The sequence below is a fragment of the Pan troglodytes genome, chromosome 16 (genome assembly GCF_028858775.2).
Source record: "Pan troglodytes isolate AG18354 chromosome 16, NHGRI_mPanTro3-v2.0_pri, whole genome shotgun sequence".
In the NCBI taxonomy this organism is placed as follows: domain Eukaryota; kingdom Metazoa; phylum Chordata; class Mammalia; order Primates; family Hominidae; genus Pan; species Pan troglodytes.
In genome coordinates this window covers 49,425,757-49,447,520 of record NC_072414.2, presented here as the reverse complement: position 1 = coordinate 49,447,520, position 21,764 = coordinate 49,425,757, and the positions used below count along the sequence as shown (strand labels likewise).

At 43.1% G+C, this 21,764-nt stretch overlaps 1 protein-coding gene across 8 annotated transcripts in view; it reads right to left on the bottom strand.

The window, feature by feature from the left end:
• CGNL1 (cingulin like 1) overlaps positions 1-21,764 on the bottom strand; it is a 174,105-nt gene that overhangs the window by 114,904 nt on the left and 37,437 nt on the right. The window contains exon 1 of one of the 8 annotated variants that reach the window (XM_009429216.4): positions 14,373-14,684. The exons of 6 other annotated variants lie outside the window; for them this stretch is intronic. The gene's annotated coding sequence lies outside the window, so the exon portion shown is untranslated. Of the gene's footprint in view, positions 1-14,372; positions 14,685-21,764 lie in introns of those variants that run through there. One more of the 8 variants, XM_510437.8, reaches the window with a different exon arrangement.

Here is a 21,764-nt window from a genome sequence, read left to right as displayed (position 1 = left end):
TTTAAAGATAGGAACAACTCAGAGAGGTACATTCATCTGTAATATTTATCATTATCTCACCAATTCCAAATATTTCATTGTCAACTTTCATTTTCAGTTATACTAGTATTTTTAAATAATTTATTTTTTAATCAAAGTAAAATAAGTGAAAACCTACATTCTTCAGCTTCCCTTCCCTGATCCTGAACACACTGCCCAGGAGAAAAAAAAAAAAAAAAAAAAAAAAAACCTGCAAATTTCAGCTATTTCTTCTAATACTTACCTCCCTTTTGCTAAACAATATTCCTGACTGTGATTCCTTAACTTATTGGTTCTACATAGGGTGGATACCACACCATACATACAAGTCTCTCACTTGGCTAACCTACCAATAATAAAATCAAGAGTCAACTATTTACATTATTATGACAATATAAATATTCACTAAAAAATTATATACTATGGTCTTACAGAACTTTTCTTATAAAATTTTTACTTTTCTAGTGTTAATGATCGATTACTGTTTTACTTGTCTTTTCTATACATCTATCCTTAAATCTTTCCCTCAACTACATTACATCTGTTAGATGTTTATCAGTATTAATTTCCAAATGATCAAAATATCAGGTAATTTGGTGACCTCTTTTTTACAGTCTTCCCTCCTCCTACCCTATATTAGGGTCTCATTGCTCTCTTCCTTTTGTGTTATATTATTTTCTGGGTTTCATGTCTTCCTCTTTGTTAGTTTACCCAATTGGTCTGATAGAAGACACTTCCAGTAGTTTTCTAAGAAAAAGTCCAATGGAAAAAAAATTTGACTCCTTGTATTTTGAAAAACATCTTTATTCTATGCTTACTTTTGATTGGTGGTCTAGCTGGACATAGAAGCCAGGTTAGAAATAATTTCCATCATATTTTTAAAGCTTTGCAAACTTCATTATCTTCTAGCTTCCAAGGATGTTTTTAAGAATGCTGAAGCTCATTGTACCCTTTCCTTTGTGTGTGACCTGTTTACGTTCCCCTTAAAGCTTTTAGGACCTTTTATCACTGGTGTTCTGAAATTTCATAATGGCATACCCAGGTGTGGGTTTTATAAAATTGGGGAAAGTGGACTCTTTTATAAAACATGAGCACATAATATATATATTCTTTCAATTTGGAAATTCATGTCTTTAGTTCTATAAAATATTTTTGCATTCTTTCTGTGATAATGTTCAGATTATTATTTTATTTTGCTCTTGGTTTCTGCATCTACTATAATAGCAATGTTGAATTTTTTAGATAACATTTTAATTTTTCATATTTCTTTTCTCTCCTGCTTTTTAACTCCATCTTTTTTGTTCTACTTTTCAGATACAGCTTCAACATTTTTTTAATTCCAGTATTTAATTTGTAATACTCAATAGCTCTTTCTTGTTCTCTAATTGCTCCTCTTTCATAAATGTTATTATTATTTTGGATATGAACTAACTTCTCTCTGCAAGGAAAACTGTAACTTTTTTCTAAAAACAAGTTTTCTCTGCTTTCTGCAACAACACCATCTTCTGCAAGGTTGTTCTTTTCCTGTTTTGGCCCCTACTTTTCATATTGAAGGCTTTGGTAATACACCTGATGAATCCTGACTGCCTGATCCTATTTAAGAATGAAGGACCAAAGCAGATTGGCGGCTCTGCAAGTGTGGAGAAGACTATTAGTTGGTGAGTGTCAATTAATGTGAAAGAAAAAAGTATTCCACTGAAGAACCCATACATTTCAGTTATCTGGGGGCATTTTTTTCTGGAGTTGTTCAATTTCTCAAGGCAAGTCTTCCACTTCATTGCTGGGGCTGCACACGCCTGGCTGCTGCCATCATGGAAAGAGCGGAACAGTGACCAAGCTCCCAGCTGTCATCAGTCTCTCTTTTTAGTCACCCCCACCAACACCCCAACACCATTCCAGTTCCATTTCTCCAGAGAACAGACCTCCAGGCTGCTGCTGGGGTGGGGAAGGGAGACAGGGACAGGGTGTAGGGTCTAATTATGCTGGTTTTAATAACTCCCTATATTTGGCCCATCTCTCTGGCCTACTATGGTAACAATGCCTTCCCACTTCTGAGCCTCTCTGTGGTTCTGCAGGCAAAGCACCTCATTTCAGCAATGTGGGCACTTTGGGTGGAGGGGTCTATCCCTCAGCCAGCCTGGGGATCACCCCTGCATCGTTGCAGGAGTTGCCACCAAAGCCTCCACTGCCATTTTTTGCCTCTTGCAGGTTTAAACATTTTTTCTCCCCTTACTATCATTTGAGTGGAATTTTGAAAAGGAGAAGAACTTCTAAACTTATCTGGTTTGACAAGGCTACTAATATCATAAAACAACTCAATACTAAGGACAAGTACAGCAAGCTTGCCTTAGACTAATGAAGCGATGCGTGAGGGCTGACACCAAAATAACCAGGTGTGTCTTAACCCCTTTTTTCTGAGCAGCATTGGCATATTTTATTCTGCATCTCTAGAAGTCTTCATATTTGTTAAAGTTTCTAATAATCTTTTTAAACAGAAGAAATTTTTTGTGCGTGGTATTTACTAAATGGGGTTATTTTACTCACCAATAAGTGTTGTAAGAAAAATCAGTTCTTATGCTGAGACTGACTTTTCAATGAAAATATTTCCTCTTTTATTAGTAAAATTCTTGTGCAGAATTTATGGTCCATTTGAATAGCTATTCCTACTACAGTCAACACTAATTACATTTCAATCTTTGAATAAAGCCACCTTGGCTTATTACAATCTTAGCTCCCTGTTGGTCAATTAATCCACATATTTAAATTTCATGAAACATCCACAATTTACATTTCCTTGACAACAAACCTCAATCCAATATTTTCATGGAACAACATTTCTCAGCTGGGCACTGGTGTCTTAAGCAAATGTGGATTTCCTTCCCAATCAAAGTGTAAACACTGAATTAATTAATGAATTTAGGGACAGCTGTTCTCCACTTTCAGGCACTGGGCCACGTTTACAATCCTAATGCACACCACAGACACGCTTGCGCCGTCGGGGACTAAGCCTAACCAAAGGCTTACATAATTTGGCAGTAAACGCTGATCAATCGCCGGGATGCAACATTGTGGCACTTGGCAAATAAAAGTGGTGTTTTGGAGTGGAAATAATACTTTATGAAAAGACTGCTAAATGATGATAATTGCTTTAGTTAGCGAGATCAGCGAGTGTGTTTGTAAGAACAAAGGGCTTAGCTCTTGGAAGAACTATGAACATATGCCAGATAGAAACATTTCCTCTCTCTGGGCCATCACATGTTATCAGCTGAGCATGGAGATTAGTCACGTAATGCTGGTCCACACATCCCCGCCGCACAACTCTAATTCTCGGTGGCACCTCCAGGACCTGCATGCATATTCACCAGCCATTCCAGGGGCCCTGTGGCTACTGAGGAAACGCAACCAGGCAATCCGAAACCTTCACCTTTATGCTGTGGCTGGCCCTTGCCTCCAAGGACAAGAGTCCCCATCAGTCAAGCCAGGCTGGCCCAAGCAATCGGCATAGTACCTAGCATGGGGCAGAGACTCTAGGTATGTTTGCTTTGAACAAGTAATTCTATTTTACCACACAAATCACTTAAAAGAGCATCTAATACAGTGGGTAGAGAGGTGATGAGTCTCAGTGCAGTCTTGAGCTTAATTCTAGGAAATAAGAATTGACCCACCAACCGAAAAGTAATTTCCCCTGAGTGGGATCCTGTGACTGCCTCATTTAGAGAGAAGATACTGCCAGTCTGATGATAAACACGAGCTAAAACCTCTAAACCCGGGGTGGCCAATCTTTTGGCTTCCCTGGGCCACATTGGAAGAAGACCAATTGTCTCGGGCCACACATAAAATGCACTAACACTAATGATAGCTGATGAGGTTTAAAAAAAAAAATTACAAAAAAAACTCAAAATGTTTTAAGAATGTTTACGAATTTACTTTGGGCACATTCAAAGCCATCCTGGGCCACAGGCAGCCCACGGGCCACAGGTTGGACAAGCTTGCTAAACAGTGGTTAACACATTTACTCCTAAAGGATGTGTCTGTGGAACTAGTGGGAAGACAGAATTTTGTATGGGGATATTCACACTAGAACCTCAACCAGATGAAATTGAAAGATCAGGGTGTGGAAAGCCAAGATTAGCAAAACACATATTAGTTTCAGTGTATTCCCTAACATGACAGAAAGAGGCAGCCTTACCTAAACTGAGCTTTATGTTTTCTCTCTACGTGTTTTATAGTGCAAATGTAGGAAACTGACCAAACTCTTCAGATTTTAAAGGAAGTGTCTTTGTATACAGTCAACCCTTCAGAACTCCCTGGGAAAACAATTTCAAAAATAAACTTGAGGTTTGGAAATGAAAGCAGAGTTGCTCTCTGTTTCACACAGTTCAGGATGGTTTGAATGTCTTCAAATGAACCTGACAACTAAAACTTTTCTATTTGGGGGGAAAAAATAAACTTTTAACATTGAGTGCTACAGCTTCCCCCTAAACCCACCTTGTACAAAAAGGAAGATGGCAAAAAAGAAAAGCCTGTAAAAAGGCTCCTTTTACTAGGGTTGGAGACCTAGGAGAATCAACCAGGAGTTTGAAAATCTGGAGTTGGCCAGGTGCACTGGCTCACGCCTGTAATCCCAGCACTTTGGGAGGCTGAGGCAGGTTGATCACCTGAGGTCAGGAATTCGATACCAGCCTGGCCAACATAACCAAATCCCATCTTTACTAAAAATACAAAACATTAGCCGGCCATGGTGGCGGGCACCTATAATCCCAGCTACTTGGGAGGCTGAGGCAGGGAGAATCACTTGAACCCTGGGGGTGGAGGTTGCAGTGAGCCGAGATTGCACCACTGCACTCCAGCCTGGGCAACAGAGTAAGACTCCATCTCAAAAAAGAAAATGTGGACTCACTGGGACTCAACTCATCTGATCCACATGGCCTGGTCCTGAGAGCATGGGCACCAAGTGGCTCTCCCCCAAGAAGCCCCCACTTCCCCATGGAAGTCTACCCACCTCGTTTCCCTGTGGATGGGTCCCACTTCCCTTGCCCACTTCTCTTAACTGATTAGCACATATATCACCACTTAATTTACGGTGTCCATATGTTATCAATTTAACTTTTATTTTTTAATTTGTATTACTTTAATAAATTCAGTGGTTCGTATTTTATATTCTTCATGGTTACTGAAAAAAATACAGAATTCATGTCCCAAAAAAAGTGTTAGATAAGTCATTCATCCTTTTCACCTCTTGAGGCTTAAAATGATTTCTGAAAGTTTCTCCTACCAGGGCAGAGCTAAGCTACAAAAGTTTACGGTTCTGAAGACAAGTAATGGCACCTGACTCTGAGATGCAGAAGCAGGAAATATTTCTGACATGTGGCTCAAGTCCAATATTGGCTCTGGACAAGTTCTTTAATTTCTCTGTTTTCCTGTCTCTAAAGTCAGACTGTCAGTGATGACTTCATAAAGTAATTAGGAAAATCACATATTGTATGCTAAATGAAATGACGAAGATCAGCCAGGCAGTGGCTCACGCCAGTCGCCCCAGCACTTTGGGAGGCTGAGGCAGGTGGGTCACTTGAGCCCACGAGTCTTAGACCAGCCTGGGCAACACAGGGAGACCCCATCTCTATGAAAAATACAAAAATTAGCTGAGTGTGGTGGTGCGCACCTGTAGTCCCAGCTACTCAGGCGGCTGAGATAAGAGGATCAGCTGAGCCCAGAGAGGTCAAGGCTGCAGGGAGCTATGATCATGCCACTGCATGCCAGCCTGGGTGATAGACTGAGAGACCCTGTCTCAAAAAATAAGAGGGATCTGAGAAAGATTTCAATGTAACATTTATGGGCACAAGAAAGCTGGCTTTGTTCATAAAAATGTTTTGAAACACTTATGAGAAAAAGACTAAAAACCCCCACTAATTAACCAAGCAGCATTAACCACCAATATCTTGAAATAATTTATTAACTAATGAAGAAGCCAGAGGGCTGAGAATCTAAAGTACAATGCTATGTCCATAGCGGAGATTTAATAAATATTTGTTGGGTGAATAAATGAACATCTTCATAGTGTCATGTACATAGAAAACCTCTCAACCAGAGATAACAGATCCACACCGTTTGTGCTACAGTTTCCTCTATGAAGCCTAAGTCCAAATTATATCAATAAAGGGTTATTATCGTTTTCTCTCTAAGCGCAAATCTGGCTTCAGAATCCTCCTCATCACTGCACCCCTGCAGTCACTACCAATTGGTTGGTTAGCGCAGACACAAAATAAAATGCACTTGCCATCCCTGACATATGATACTTACCTAAACCTACACTGAAGCCAAAATGTCCAAGAAATAAATTACCCACCCCGCAAGTCAAATGGAGTCTTCTTAGATCTCTCAGTGTTGTCACTGGTAATCGTGTAGTCAACTCAGCACTGAAAACAGCACTGAAAAGCTACTCAAACTCAGGGCATACCTTATGCTCAGGTTCACACTGTTGGCATTAATACCATTAGACCACGCTACCAAGAGGCAGGGAATATTTTTGCAAGTACCCAACAAAAGAAGCTTCTGTTCTTAAACTGTGCAGCTGCACTTTTTTTTTTTTTTTTTTATTGTTGTTGTTGTTTTGAGATGGAGCCTAGTTCTGTCGCCAGGCTGGAGTGCAGTGGCGCAATCTCGGCTCGCTGCAACCTCTGCCTCCCAGGTTCAAGCAATTCTCCTGCCTCAGCCTCCGGAGTAGCTGGGATTACAGGCACATGTCGCCACACCCAGCTAATTTTTGTATTTTTAGTACAGACAGGGTTTCACCATGTTGGCCAGGATGGTCTCGATCTCCTGACCTCATGATCCGCCCACCTCAGCCTCCAAAAGTGCTGGGATTACAGGCATGAGCCACTACGCCCGGCCCACAGTCTGTTTTTATGACCTTTACTTTAGACATTTTTTTTTCCTCCAGTAAAAATCTGTCTCCCTTCACCTAAGAAAATCCTGTTCTTTCTTCGAGGCTCACCTACTGGAGGCAGCTCCTGCCTCTTCCCTGGCATTCCAACACAGACCAGCACCACACAGCTCAACACAGGCTCTCCAGCCACGGCTTCTCTGGTAGATTAGTTTTGTCCCAGCAACCACATTTTAAGCTTTTTCTACTGATTCTGAGTCAGACACACACATCATCCCTCCATGAGGCCAGCCCTGGTGATTTCTTTGTATCATCTTGTCTGATGAGATCCTCACAGCACCTGTTCTCTCCACTTTAGAGATGTGTAAACTCTGGCAGGTAATTTCCTCTGAGGCCTTACACCTGGGCCAGGGGCAGCACCAAGATTTAGACCCAGTCTTTGTCTCTAAGACCTGCACTCTTTCTTGAGCAGAGACCACAGTTTGTATTTAATTATGCTGACATGGTCACTGGAGGGCTGTGGACCACAGCATGTCACCATGTCCTGCAGCACTGGTGTGACAGCAAGACAAGCTCTCATCTGTCAGAGCTCAGTGGAAGTGTCACTCCTCGGCCAGGCCTTCCTCCTTGCCACATTTCTGGCATCCAGAACAGTGTTTCACACATAAATGAATGAACTAATAAAGCATGCTCAATGTACACAGCTCTCTGAACTTTGCTTTAAAATGTGAACAATGTAAAAGAAAAAAAAAAAAAGTCAAGGTTTTCCATAACAAATACCCATCCTTCAGGCATCTCCAGCCCGAATATTTAAAACTGTTTAAAACATGAGAACCAGATCCACAGCCTCAAGGGGGCTTTCCTTCCCACCTCCAGCCTCCACGTCACAAGGTATGTATGTTCCAAAAGTAGAAATTAGGCCCTGGGGTTATCAAGTATCTCTTAAGGGAGGCATGGGGCGTGTGGAATTCCAGCAATGCCAGCTATAACAAGCCTGGTTCCCGGAACATCCTCGCAGATGTCTGCAAAGTGAATTCCAAAGCTCAGTATTCTCCCTCGGAATATGTTGTGCTTTCAGCAAAGTATCTCTTTCTTCTCGGTCACTCAAAACAACAGATCCAATCAGGGAAAATTAGCCATCTTTGTCCTCATCAGGGAAAGGGGTGAGGGAATGTGCATCATGAGCAAATTTAGCCAAATGATTGCAAAATCCAGAGCCACTGGGGAAGCATCCATGCCATGCAGCCTTCCCAGCTCCCTGGGCGTCATCGATTCACAAACCAACCCAGTCTCATAAACGCATGAGTCAGTTGTTTGCACGGGTCCCAGAGAGACTGTGCTATAAATGATAGGCACCTGTATTTGTCCACAGAAACCTACTCTGTATTGTATAGTGTGGCTATTAAAAACATGGAAGATAACACTGTGTAGGCACCCAAAATATTTAAAAATAAAATCAAAATAAACCTTCTGAAATATTTTTAGAAACCTAGCAGCTTGCTACATGTATAAATTCAGGTTCTCTGTTGTTCAAGACAGCTGTTACCTGCAAAGTTGATGACACCAGGGACCTCATGCCCCAGTAAGATCTTCCTCCCCAGAATTCTCTTAGCTGGGCAGCAGGGGAAGGGGGACTACCCAAACCCAAATCCTAAAGTCACCCCAAACACGCTGTGCCTTGCTCTCACCAGCCCCTCAGGTACTTGCAGAACGGCCATTCGTTTAGACATTGCGAGCAGTGCTGTGGCCCTTAGCTCCCTCTCTCCTTCCTAAAGCACCCTCACCCCATTCCAGCCTTCATCTTCTGCCCCAGGCTCCCTGGCATCACAGATCTATATAGATGGGTCTGTTAGCCTCAAATTATATGTGGAAATGAACTGGGTAGAAACAAACACATACACTCAAAGGAAATGTGTGAGGGAGAAGGACCATTCATGTCTCCTTTCAAAGCATGAATGTGTCTCCTGGCCAGTAGCTGTATCTCATCCCTGTAATCCCAACACTTTGGGAGGCTGAGGCAGGCGGATCACTTTAGCCCAGGAGTTCAAGACCAGCCTGGGCAACATGGCAAAACCTTGTCTCTACAAAAAACACACACACACACAAAAAAAAGCCAAGCATGGAGACACGTGCCTGTAGTCTCAGCTATTCAGGAGGCTGAGGTGGGAGGATCACTTGAGCCTGGGAGGTTGAGGCTGCAGTGAGCCATGATTGCACTACTATACTCCAGCCTGGGCAACAGAGAGAGAACCTGTCTTTAAAAACAACAACAAAAAAAAGTGTGGCCTGGTGTGGTGGCTCATGCCTGTAATCCCAGCGCTTTGGGAGGCCTAGGCAGGCGGGTCACTTGAGGTCAGGAGTTCAAGACCAGCCTGTTCAACATGGTGAAACCCTGTCTCTACTAAAAATACAAAAATTAGCCAGGCATAGCAGTGTGCACCTGTAATCCCAGCTACTCAGGAGGCGGAGGCAGGAGAATCCCTTGAACCTGGGAGGCAGAGGTTGCAGTGAGCCGAGATCATGCCACTGCACTCCAGTCTGGGTGACAGAGCGAGACCCTGTCTCAAAAAAAAAAAAAAAGAACGTGTCTTCTTCTTCTTAGCCCCATTTCTTAAGTGCAGAATCCCTTCCTCTCTGATCTCCAGGAGCCAGAGGAAAGGAGGAGGGCCTGGGGCACAAGTTAGAATTGTAAGGGGGTCCCTGCCTACATACCTTCCTAAGCCAGGCCCTAGAATTGGTGAGTAAAAGCCATCTACTCCATTACTCCATTATTTTTATATTTAAATATTTTATAATATATAGATGTCTCCAGCAAGGAAGTTTCACAATTTACATTTTTCAATAACCAGAAATTAGACCAGTAATCCAAAATTGAAGTTTTAATTATATAAACCAAAAAAGGATTATATATTTTAGCCTTTTAGGGTTTGTCAGTACAACTTGTGTGTTCATATGAATGTGGATTTTTTTTTTTTTTTGAGACAGACTCTTGCTCTGTCACCCAGGCTAGAGTGCAGTGGCACAGCCTCAGCTCATTGCAATCTCTATCTCCCAGGTTCAAGCGATTCTCCCACCTCAGCCTCCCAAGTAGCTGGGACTACAGGCACATGCCACCATGCCTGGCTAATTTTTGTATTTTTAGTAGAGATGGTTTCACCATGTTGGCCAGGCTGATCTCGAACTCCTGACCTCAAGTGATCCGCCCACCTTGGCCTCCCAAAGTGCTGAGACTACAAGGCGTGAGCCACTGCACCTGGCCTGAATGTAGATATTTTAAAATTTCACTCTCTTGAAAGCATGCTAAAATTTGATAGCTCACTCAGCGTCTTTTTATTTTTTATTTTTTTTATTTTTGAGACACGGTATTGCTCCATCACCCAGGTGGGAATGCAGTGGTGAGATCACAGCTCACTGCAACCTCCAACTCCTGGGCTCAAGGGATCCTCCTGCCTCAGCCTCCCAAGTAGCTGGGACTATAGGCACAAGCCACCAAGCCCAGCCTATTATTCTTATTTTGTTAAAAATAGCTTCCTACAAGCAGTTTTGGAATTTAAAACTTTTTCCTTTCCCTGTCCTCAGCCACACCTTCAATCTTGCTTAGTTCCTATTTTAGTCTTTCACAAGCTTGTATAATGTAAAGATGCCTCTAAAGAAAAAAAAATTCTCAACGATTCTTAGTGTTCACTTAATGTTTCTCATAAAATGTACAAATATAAAACGATTATAGTTCTTATATTGCCATCAATACCAAAACATCTGCACATTAAATACAAATGCAATTACAAAGCCAATATAATTCCAATTCACAACATTAATATGTAGGATGATCATTTTGCTGAAACTGTATCACCTTATATGGTGTGAACAGGGACTTCAATAGTGCAAGTCATGATTTCATTGCACAGATGTTACCTACCTTGTACAATGAGATGCCTCAATTTTCTACCACCTTTTTTTATTCAAACAACTATGAAACCTTCATTTCTCTAGTTTGCCATAAAACTGTTGGGTCTTCATGGGGTGTAAGGGCATCGTTTATGTGTTCTGTCCATCTTGGTTCTTTCCACTAGTTCATGATACTTACAATAATATAACCCGATACCCAAACCATTAAAAACACAGACACTGGAATGGCGTGGTAGTATCTGTGCTCATCAGCTCATCTGAGACATGCTGATACTAATGCTTTATGTAATTACTAACAAGTTCTTACCAAGATCCTATTACTATGCTAGTCACTCTTCTACAGCAGTTAAATGGGGAACAAGGTCCTTTTTCCCACAGAACCCACACTCTGGTAGGGAGAGTGAGGATGAATAAGAAACTCACATAGCATGGTAAGAAAATGAACTGGGGTAGGTGACAGCGAGGTGATGGTGGTGGTAGTGAAGGTCCATTCTAGATAGACAGTTAAGGAAGCCCTCGCTGGGAAGGGAATATTTGCTTTGAAAGAGAAGATGAGATCTAAGCCGTGTAAGTGCCAGGTAGAGAGAACAACAAGTTTAGAGCTCAGGAAGGAGAAACGTGCTAGGCAAATCGAAGAATCAGTGGGAAGGCAGACTTGGCCAGAGCCCAGTGGGTGACGCGGAGGGCAGAGCAGCTAAGGGCAGAAGAGTGGGCAGGAGCCAAACCCACAGGGTGTCGTGGGCCTGAATATAACTCTGGGTTTTGACCCAAGTGGGGCGAGAAGTCACCAATAAGATTCGAGGTGTTACTTAAAGCCGAGGACTGGTGGAGCTCAGCCAGGAAGTCACATAGATGGAGAAGCGAGGATGGAGCTCCAGCGCCGAGCTGCGGTGGCTCTGCAGCCCCGCAGCAACAGCATCGCCTGGCAGCACATGAGAGATGCAGAATCGTGGACTCCACCCGAGATCCACTGAATCATCATCTGCTTTTCCCACATTCAGAACGAGGATCTATGCTCTAGCAGGCCAACACTAAGAAGACAGGGAAAAGAGGAGAAGCAGACACAGACAACTGAGAAGGAGCGACCAGGGGGATGGGAGGAAATCTGGAGAGCCCGGCATCCCAGAAGCCCAGAGAAGCTGGGGATGCAAGAAGGAAGGAGGGGTCAGGTAAGCCAAAGGCTACCATTAAGCAGGCAAAGACTGGAGCATCATTGCACAAGACGGGATGCAGATGGAACATGACCTTAGCAAGAACTTTGATGTCAGAGTGGAAGGCATGGAAGCTGGACCAGAACGGGCTAACAAAAGAATGGAGGAAAAATAACTCTTTCAAGGGATGTTAATCATGCAGAAATTAACGTAAAAAAAAGGCTGTCTCATAAAACAGATGCCCATCCCACACTCTTCCCCTTCAGCCCAGTATGAAATCTGCTACATTTATTTCCTCTCTCCAGGGATGTGTTTACAGCCATGGGGGTTGGGGGTACAAATAAAAAGATATAACCTGGTATTTATGCTCAAATATTTCTGAGCAGTACCATTACCTAATTTTATGGACTATTACTTTTTTCCTTCCTCTGGCTGTTGCCTGTTGTCTGAGTTCAGCTGAGCCCCTAAGGGTGTGACAAGATCAGCTGAAGAGGCATGGTCTGTGTTTAACAAAAACCAGTTGCAGAAGCATATGGAAATACCTCCTTATCCTGGGAATGCTGACAAAAACATTGATAAGAGAATCCAAACCAGATAAAAAGAGTCACTTCTTTTCCCTCTCCTCTACAGAACCCCCACAGCCATTCATGCCTACCTTCTACCCCCAAACTACTCCAGGTGGAGGGGAACTTACATAAAATCACATTCCCAAGGCAAAAAGCCTTTTGGGGACCATCTAACACACCCCTGCCTTCCCTTAGATGAGTCACTTTCAAACTTCCTAGTTCCAAATTTTCAGGCCCAAACGTCTGCTCTGGGATCTATTTCCATGTCCATCACCACTTTTCTTACACCAGTAAGGCAACAATAGCAATTCCAGTATATTTTCTTCCACCTAAAGCCAATACTGACACTAGGTGCCTCACCTTCACCTTACTATCTCACAACATGCAACCTGGGAGCAATTTTTAGTTTGCAATAATAATAATAATGTAATTAACTCTTAAACACTCTTACTATGTACCAAGTACTCATCTAAGTACTTTTACATTAAACATTAACCTGCTCTGAACTATGCTGTCCAAAACCATCCTCCAGACATTAACCCACTGTTGAACATTAACACATGCACTTCCATTTGGGTGGTTAACTGATGACCACAGAGCAAACTGCAAAAAGAGAAGAGTATTTAAATGTCTTCGTTTTCTCCTAGGAGCTCAGTTTATGAAGGTTCTTGTATTAAAAACCAACACACAATTTATTTTCCTGGGTAGATCTCTCCCATGGGAGTCTTGAGTTACACCATTAGAAATCATGGGGTGAAGCCCTGGACAAATTTACCCTGTTCTCTGACTTCCTGAGGGTGGCAGGAAGCAGACATTTCTACCAGAACAGTGCCAGGTTGTGAAATGAAACAGGCAATAAAAGAAAAAAAAAAATAACTGCAAGGAAAGGAGAAAAAAACTGAAGAGGAAAAAGGAAGAAACATAAAAGGGAGACCATGAAAAATTACCCTCTGGCAGGGTTTAAGGGTTTTTTGTTTTTGTTTTTGTTTTAATCACCCATCTAAATGACAGGGCCCCACATGGACTTCATTTGGTCACCTAGGCTGGTTACAGCTCCAGTCACTTCTCTGCTTGTAAAATATGAGCAGATATTTGTAGGCAGAAGACATGATGATCAATCTAAAGAAGCCAAGAACACTGAATAACCAAAGGGGAGACATTAAAAACTCACAATCAGCATCCCAGAGAAAAATCTGCCTCAAGAAAGCCTTTCACTTAGGCCTGGGAACAATCACTCACATCCATATTCATGATCTCAGGCAGGACCCTGCTGCTGTCCCTGTCCACACAGGAGCACACGATGCCTGACACTCTACACAGGAGCACACGACGCCTGACAGCTCTGCATACTGAAGAGCAGGGACGGGACCCAGATCCGGGGCCACTGACGTCACCATTCTCTACTTCCTTCTCAGGGTGTTTCCTGCTGTAAAAGTGGACTCTCCTGCTCTAAAGCAGGCTCAGAATATTTGGGGAAAGGGGCCATTTTTTCCTTCAGTTAGGTGATTATACTGTTTCCACTGAGAAACATTCTCCCAATCCTAACGCTTGTTTTAGCCAAAAGTGTCTTGTCAGACCCTTAACCTGGAGCTCTTACATCTAAATGCACCACCAAGAACATTACCTGAACGGATATCCTAAGCCCAGGATCTCCTAAGCCAGGAGGAAAGAGGGGTCCTTTCGGTGTTTAAGGGTAGAAAACGAATTAGGAAATTTGGTTTAAGAGCCTCTCCACAGCACAGGGATGTCTATACTTTTTCTGTATATAATGGTGTATTAGTCAGCTTGAGCTGCTATGACAAAATACCACAGACTGAGTGGCTTAAACAAAAGAAATATATTTCTCACAGTTCTTGAGGTAAGAAGTCCAAGACCAAGGTGCCAGCCAATTCAGTTCCTGGTGAGGGCTCTCTTCCTGGCTTGCAGGCAGCTGTCTTCTTGCTATGTTCTCACATGGCCTTTCCTTGGTAAGAGCACACAGATAATCTCTCTCACTCTTCCTCTTCTTATAAAGCCAATAATCTCATTTTAAGGGCCCCATCCTCATGACCTAATCTAACCCTAATTACCTCCCAAAGATCCCATCTTCAAATACGGTAACCTTGGGAGTTAGGATTTTAACCTCTAATATGAATTTTGTGAGGACACATTCAGCCCATAGCAAATGGATGGGAATAAATGCAAGGGGATGGGAAAATAGTACAATATCATCATCCAGCAGCATGGAGCCACCAAACATTCAGTAGATAGAAAATGAATTGTTCACAAGCTTTTTCTAACTTAGTTCCCTAATGGCTGAGTCTTTATCTTCCTGCTCATTTATCTCTTTTCAAGAGTCATCAGACTAAAAAGAATCTAACTGCATTAAAAATTATATGAAACAACTTCACAGAAGGGGGTGATAGAAAAACATGCTGACCTAAATAACTCCAGAAGTGAGTGGAATCTGTAAGACCAAAGGCAAAGGTACTGTACATAAGTATTTTACTATAGTTGATAAAGTTGTTTCCCACAGAGGAATGCATTAACGATTCCGAAACCACTATATGTGTATACTGGAACTGAACAATTAAGTAAATAGATGCCAGGTGGTGGGAGTCTGCTTACTGCTGGAGTAAGAAGTTATAGACATGCAAGGGGAGGAGGTTAGAATGACCCATGTGGTAACTGAAGAAAGTGGAGACATCAGTATGAACTCATGTTTCACCTGATATGTAGATGGTTACATACAGGAATATTTATCAACATGTCTATATATACAGGCTAGTGTACACATCTATGTTTTCTTGCTCTTTCAGCTGAGAGCACCGAGAAGCAACAGTACTCCAGTATCAATGAGTACCTAGCACCCAGATCTTGGTCTCTAATGCCAACAAGTTCTCCAGTAAAAGGAAGCAGGGTTCTTTGAATACATGGCTTATTCTTCTAAGACTAGGGCAGGAAATATACAAGATGAGCCTGGAGTATCCTACAGTGCCAGAAATTAAACAAGTGCTTAAAAAAGGAACCAAAATTACCCACAATGATTAAGGTATATCAAAGAGACACAGGAGCCAACTAAAAGATCTCCCAATGGCCCAAAAAATAGTGTTGGATAACTCAAAGTATAAAATATCCATGAATCCACATTTATGACTAAATAAATACATAAATGGGGAAGAGCAGACAACTCACCCATGCAGAATTCCAAATAATTTATTTAGATAACCTGCCCCAGAGGACAGGGAACATAACTCCTCACTTCTTATGTGTGGGCTGCACATAGTGACTTCCTCCCAGAAGCTAGAGTATAGAAAGAGGGGAAAAGAACAACTTCACAGTGGAGAAACCTGGCAGACACTGATTGAGCCAAGCACGTGCTTTATCAAGATCAATATCAGCAATGATAAATCATGTTGATATGTCCTTTGATGAGAAGGGTGCTTTATCTCTGTGGTCTTCCTCCCACATAGAAGCCCCATAATGGGACTTCCTAATCCCAGTCTAATCATGAGAAAAATATCAGACCAATTCCAATCCTAGCAAATACCCAACCAATACCTTTCAAAACTGTCAAGGTCATCAAAAACAAGGAATATCTCAAAGCATCACAGCCAAGACATGACAACTAAATGTAGTATCCTGGATGGGATCAGGCAACAGAAAAAGGACATTAAATAAAACTAAGAAAATCGGGATAAAGTGTGGACTCTAGCTAATAATAATTTATCAAAAATGTTTCATTAATTATGGCAAACCAATTGCATGATATTGATAATAGGGGAAATTGGGTGTAGTTTCTGTATGATCTTTGCAATTTCCTTATCAGTCTAAAGCTATTCTAAAATTAAAGGGTTTTTTTTAAAGCAATGTCAAGAAAAGGGAGGCCAGGCGCGGTGGCTCACGCCTTACTATCAGCACTTTGGGAGGCCGAGGCGGGTGGATCACAAGGTCAGGAATTTGAGACCAGCCTGACCAACATGGTGAAACCCCGTCTCTACTAAAAATATAAAAATTAGCCGGGCGTGGTGGCGCATGCCTGTAATCCCAGTTACTCAGGAGGCTGAGACAGGAGAATTGCTTGAATCCGGGAGGCGGAGGTTGCAGTAAGCCGAGATTGCACCACTGCACACCAGCCTGAGCGACAGAGCAAGACTCTGTCTCAAAAAAAAAAAAAAAAAAGAAAGAAAAGGCACCAGGCAGTGAAACCCACTGATGCAGTCAGTGTGGTCACTCCAGGGCTGCATGTCCAACTCCCGACTCCCCCGCCAGCTCTGGCATGTTGGACGGCCAGCGCAGAGAAACTCACATCATTCAATAGGTCACCGGGCACACATGCTGGTCAGGTCTCAGAACACTGCTCTTCCTCTGCCAGGAAGAACAGGGCAAACATCTCCCTGGGCCAGTGAACACACAGCATCACATCACAGGTACATAAAGAGAAGCCCAGTAAGTCTCCAAGCTCAGGTGACTAGACAAGGTAGGGTGTGAATATGAGCAATGTGGTGATAATTTATGAGCTGTGGACAGTTTCCCACAAGCCAAAGAGTAGAACTAGAGGGCTAAAAAAACAGCAAACTGCCATCTTACGGAAGGAAGAAGGAGCAAGCAGAGAGCTGGGCAACCATGGTAGACCGACCTTCCCCAGGAAACATGCTTCTCCAAGACAGACATGATAATTGGATGAAAAATGGAAGAACTGATTTAGTCACAGAGCAGAACGGGGGAAACCGAATAGGAGAGAAAAAAAGAGAAACAGAAAGGGATTGAGAGCAAGAAATGAGTACCAAAAAATGAGATATGAGATGGAGGCAATTATATGGAACAAGAGATTCATTACGCTTGTTTAGCCATAGGAAGCCACAGTGGCAGGAAATATGGACTGGGGTGTTATTTTGGCTGAAAACAAGGGGTAGCCCAGTTAAAACACTCCTTAATAAGCACCACCTGAGAACCCAGCATCCCTGACCCACAGAGAAGAAGCCTCCTCTCCTCCCCAGCAATGCCTCTTCCCAGCTACTCCACTCTTGTAAATGCTTCCCCTTTAACCCGCCACTTAGGTGTCTCTGATGGTGTCCCCAACATCTCAGACAACTTGGACTGCTGCTTCTACTACCAACCCCAAAGGTGGCTCAAGCCACCTCTGCCCCTGTTCGTATGCAAAGCCAGTGCTGTCAAATCTCTGAGCCACTTAGCTGAAGACAGTGTCTGCCAACCAATGACAAAGAACCAATCCAGAGACCCACCAAATACCTGGGAAACACCTCCCTAGACCCTTTCCCATCACTCCTCCTTCACAGCAGCTGTATTTTCACATTTAGATGATTTTTGTTTTAATTAATATTTGTCTCCATCATCCATCTGTAACATCCATGAGAACAGGGGCTATATTGGCTTTTGCTCACCTTTTCCCCCAATATATCTGGCATAATGCAATTGTTTATGAATTGAATGAATAAATGAATGAGAGAGACTCCTTTTCCCCAGCAATCTGAAATCCCAAGAATGGGTGGGGGAAAAAAACACCACTATTTCAATTCTGAGAGACTAATGTGTTTAACCTTGGAGTCAGTTTACCCACAGAAATGGCAGTATAGGCTGGGCACAGTGGCTCATGCCTATAATCGTAGCATTTTAGGAGGCCAAGGCAGGTGGCTCATCTGAGGCCAGGAGTTCAAGACCAGCCTGGCCAATTGGCAAAACCCCATCTCTACTAAAAATACAAAAATTAGCTGGGTGTGGTAGCACATGCCTGTAATCCCAGCTACTCGGGAGGCTGAGTCATGAGAATTGCTTGAACCCAGGAGATGGAGGTTGCAGTGAGCTGACATCCCACCACTGCACTCCAGCCTGGGTAAGACTCTGTAAGAAAGAAAAGAAAAGAAAAGAAAAGAAACGGAACGGAAAGGAAAGGAAAGGAAAGGAAAGAAAAGAAGGGAAGGGAAGGGAAGGGAAGGGAAGAGAAGAGAAGGGAAGAGAAGAGAAAAGAAAAGAGACGGAAGGGAACGGAGGGGAGGGGAGGGAAGGGAAGGGAGAAAGGGCAGTATAAACAATGATTAGGTATTTTGTGCTATTAAACAAACTAGATACGTAATAATGCAGTAATAAATAATACTGAGCATTCACTGGGTATTTACCAAGTGCTAACTACTATGTTAAACACCTTATATTCACTATTCAGCAACCTTGCCAGGTAAGTATTAATTATCACCATTTTGCAGGTGAAGCAACTGAGGTTTAGTGGTTAAATCACTTGCCCAAAGTCACCCAGATAGAGCAGAACCAGAAGTCATCAAGGCCTGTCTGAGTCCAAAGACCATTCTCTCCATGACTTCAGAGTTCAGCTATACAACAGCTACTGTTGTAGCTGAACTCTGGAATAGATGTTGGTTGGGGGCCTGAAACCTAACCACCATTTATGACTCTGAATCCTCAGGAAGATACATCCTAACTCCAAACAATCAACTAACTGCAAAATAAGCTTTTAGAACTCATCTGGTTTGTAGGTTGGGGACCACCTGCAGAGGATTATGAAGAGAAAGGAGGCTGAGGATGTGGTTTCCAGGTAACCAACCCTCCAGCATTGACTGAGCATGTGTGTGTGCACCCCAGCAGTAGAGACAAGTTCCCAGGAAACTGTGATACCAAGTGCCTTCTGAGAGCAGTGTGCCAATCTGGAGGCCTTCCTGGAGCAACACAAATTCAAAACAGAAGCAAGATGGCTGCAGGGAGCTGTAGGCCCAGACACCAAGAAGGCTCTCTTAACAGCAGGGATAGAGGGGTCATGAGAGGCTGCTGGCTTAAGTAGAAGGAAGAGCAGGATGCAAAGGTCTAGCCAGGGTTCTTAAGGAGAATGAGAATGTTCCTGATTACTTTGAAGAGGTGGTGAGCTGGAGTTCCAACAGCACTGGGAACAGAAACATCTTCTGCCTAAACAAGCAGTGAGACTTTGGGCAAGTTACCAACCTGCAACACTGAACAACAAAAAAAGGAATGGTGGGTTTCCAACACCACATGTAAAGAGCTTGGAAGTTGTTACCCTCATCCTTACAATAGGAAAAAAAAAAAAAGCTGAGCAAATCGAAAAAGGGGTGGCTGCTTCAAGGAGCTAACACAGGGACTAAAAGAGATCACGAATGTGGAAGTAACTTTCCAATTGTAGTACACTCAAGAACTAGAAGGCATCAAAACTGTATTTCTGTGGGTTTTTTCAATCCAACCTTTGATATTTGAGGACTACAGAGACAGCAGTTCAGACTCAGAGAGCAGGTGCACTCACAACACAGAGGCCCCAGAGCAGGGATCCCACGGCCGGCAAAGGGACACTCAGGGAAGCAGCCGCCATCTCTAATGCCACTGGAGGTTCGCTGGGAAAAAATCAAGAGAAACTAACCTTGTTCCCTTTTCTGGCAGAGCTACTACGGAAGGAGCCCAAAGAACCAAAATCATGCAGCTGGATTTCTGAAAGGCATCATCAGCTTTCCCTTGGGGGCTTTGGTTCCACAGACATTTACCAAGAACACGCTCTACATTGGGCCTGTGCCAGGCACTGAAGGAGACAAGAGTGATGGAGGACGTGTGAAAGCAGGAATAACCCTGCCTCCAAATGGGGCTCAGAGATAGCTGGGGAGCTCATTACTGCAAGAGGGTGGGTAGAATCTGGAAGAATTTTAAGGGAAGGAATCTTTTGGCAATTTAGTGGCTTAAAATGATTCAAATAATCAAGGGGCAACAGGGCTGCATTCCTCATTTTAGGGAGACTCTGCCTCCTTGCCTCTTCCTGCTTCTAGAGGCCACCTGCATTTCTCAGCTTTTGGTCCCTTCCTCCATCTTCAACGCCAGCAGCGTAGCATCTTCTCTGGCTTTACTTCCATTGTCACATCTCCTTCTTGGATTCCAACTTTCCTGCCTCCCTCTCTCCCATATAAGGACTCTTGTGATTATCCTAAATAATCCAGGATAATCTCCCCAGCTCAAGGTCGTTAAATTAAGCATATCCTTTTTGCTATGCAAGATGGCATAGTCACAGATTCCAGGATTAGGAATCGGGCATCTTTGGAGAGACACTGTTATGCCTATCATGTAGATGGAAGAGTCAGCCTCCAGGAAGAAAAGAAAAAGGACTTAAATGTTCAGACGGAAGCTGAGATGAGATAAGGAGATGTATTTGATTTCAGTTGTCCCAGTTCTACCTTCCCAAGGCTGCTGCCTCCTGCCATGGGTTCCATAAGACACCATTCATCTGCTCCGTGAAATGCCCCAGAAGATTCTTCATTGTGCCTTTACCCAAAACCACACAACCCACTAAGTGGTGGAATGGGATTTATGCCCATTCTCTCTCACCCCCAAAGCCTGTGTCCTTAACCACTAGAACTTCGGAAACATAGACAATGCAATATATGAGAGTTCAGGAGCCAAACAGATCAGCAGGCTGGAATCATGGATCAAGTCCAACAAAAATGAGGTTTAATAAGGAGAATTTGAAGCCCCTAACCCTAACCTCGGCCTAAGAAACCAATCATTTGATTGTAGGGTGGATGAGACGTGAAAGCAAATCTTGGTTTTGGTGGGTTGTTTTTGTTGGTTTGTTGTTGTTGTTGTTGTTGTTGTTTTGGTTTTAAAAAAGTGTGAGGAACACAGGTGACAAATTCACTGTGAGATAATTGGCAAACACCACAGTGACCTCTGGAAATGATATATCTAGTTTCAACAGGGCAGGGCAGTTAACCACACTGCAGACTCCCCTTGAGCCCAGAACAACTCCACACAGCTATCTCAAAAGTCTGTCTCTTCACACAAGTACTGTTCCTCACTGCACTCACCTCTATGCTTATCTTTGGTGCGATTATCTTGATTTTCTGTGTATACATAAAGGGACGACTGTTACTGAGTAAATACAAGATGGGATCCTCGACTCTCAGATTTGGAAGAAACCTGCTCTTATTGTGGGGCTGACATTAGATTCCCTGTTCAAATCTGCGTGTGATGGACGGCCAGCCCCGTCTGCCTTCTTCGGAGCCTCTGAGGAACATGCAGGGAGCCCAAAGGATGAAGGGGCCACCAGCCCAGCAGCCCCCTTAGCAAAGGGAACCTGCTGATGCTGCTGTCAGCTCCATGCCCAGCCGATGTAGGCAGCCCCCTCTGCTTGAGGCTGATCACCAAGAGTCTGGTTTACAAAAAACAGCAGCCAGATTATATTACATCCAGATCACTTTAGTAAACCTTCTCTTCACATAGTGCCTTCAAGTCACATGAGGCTTT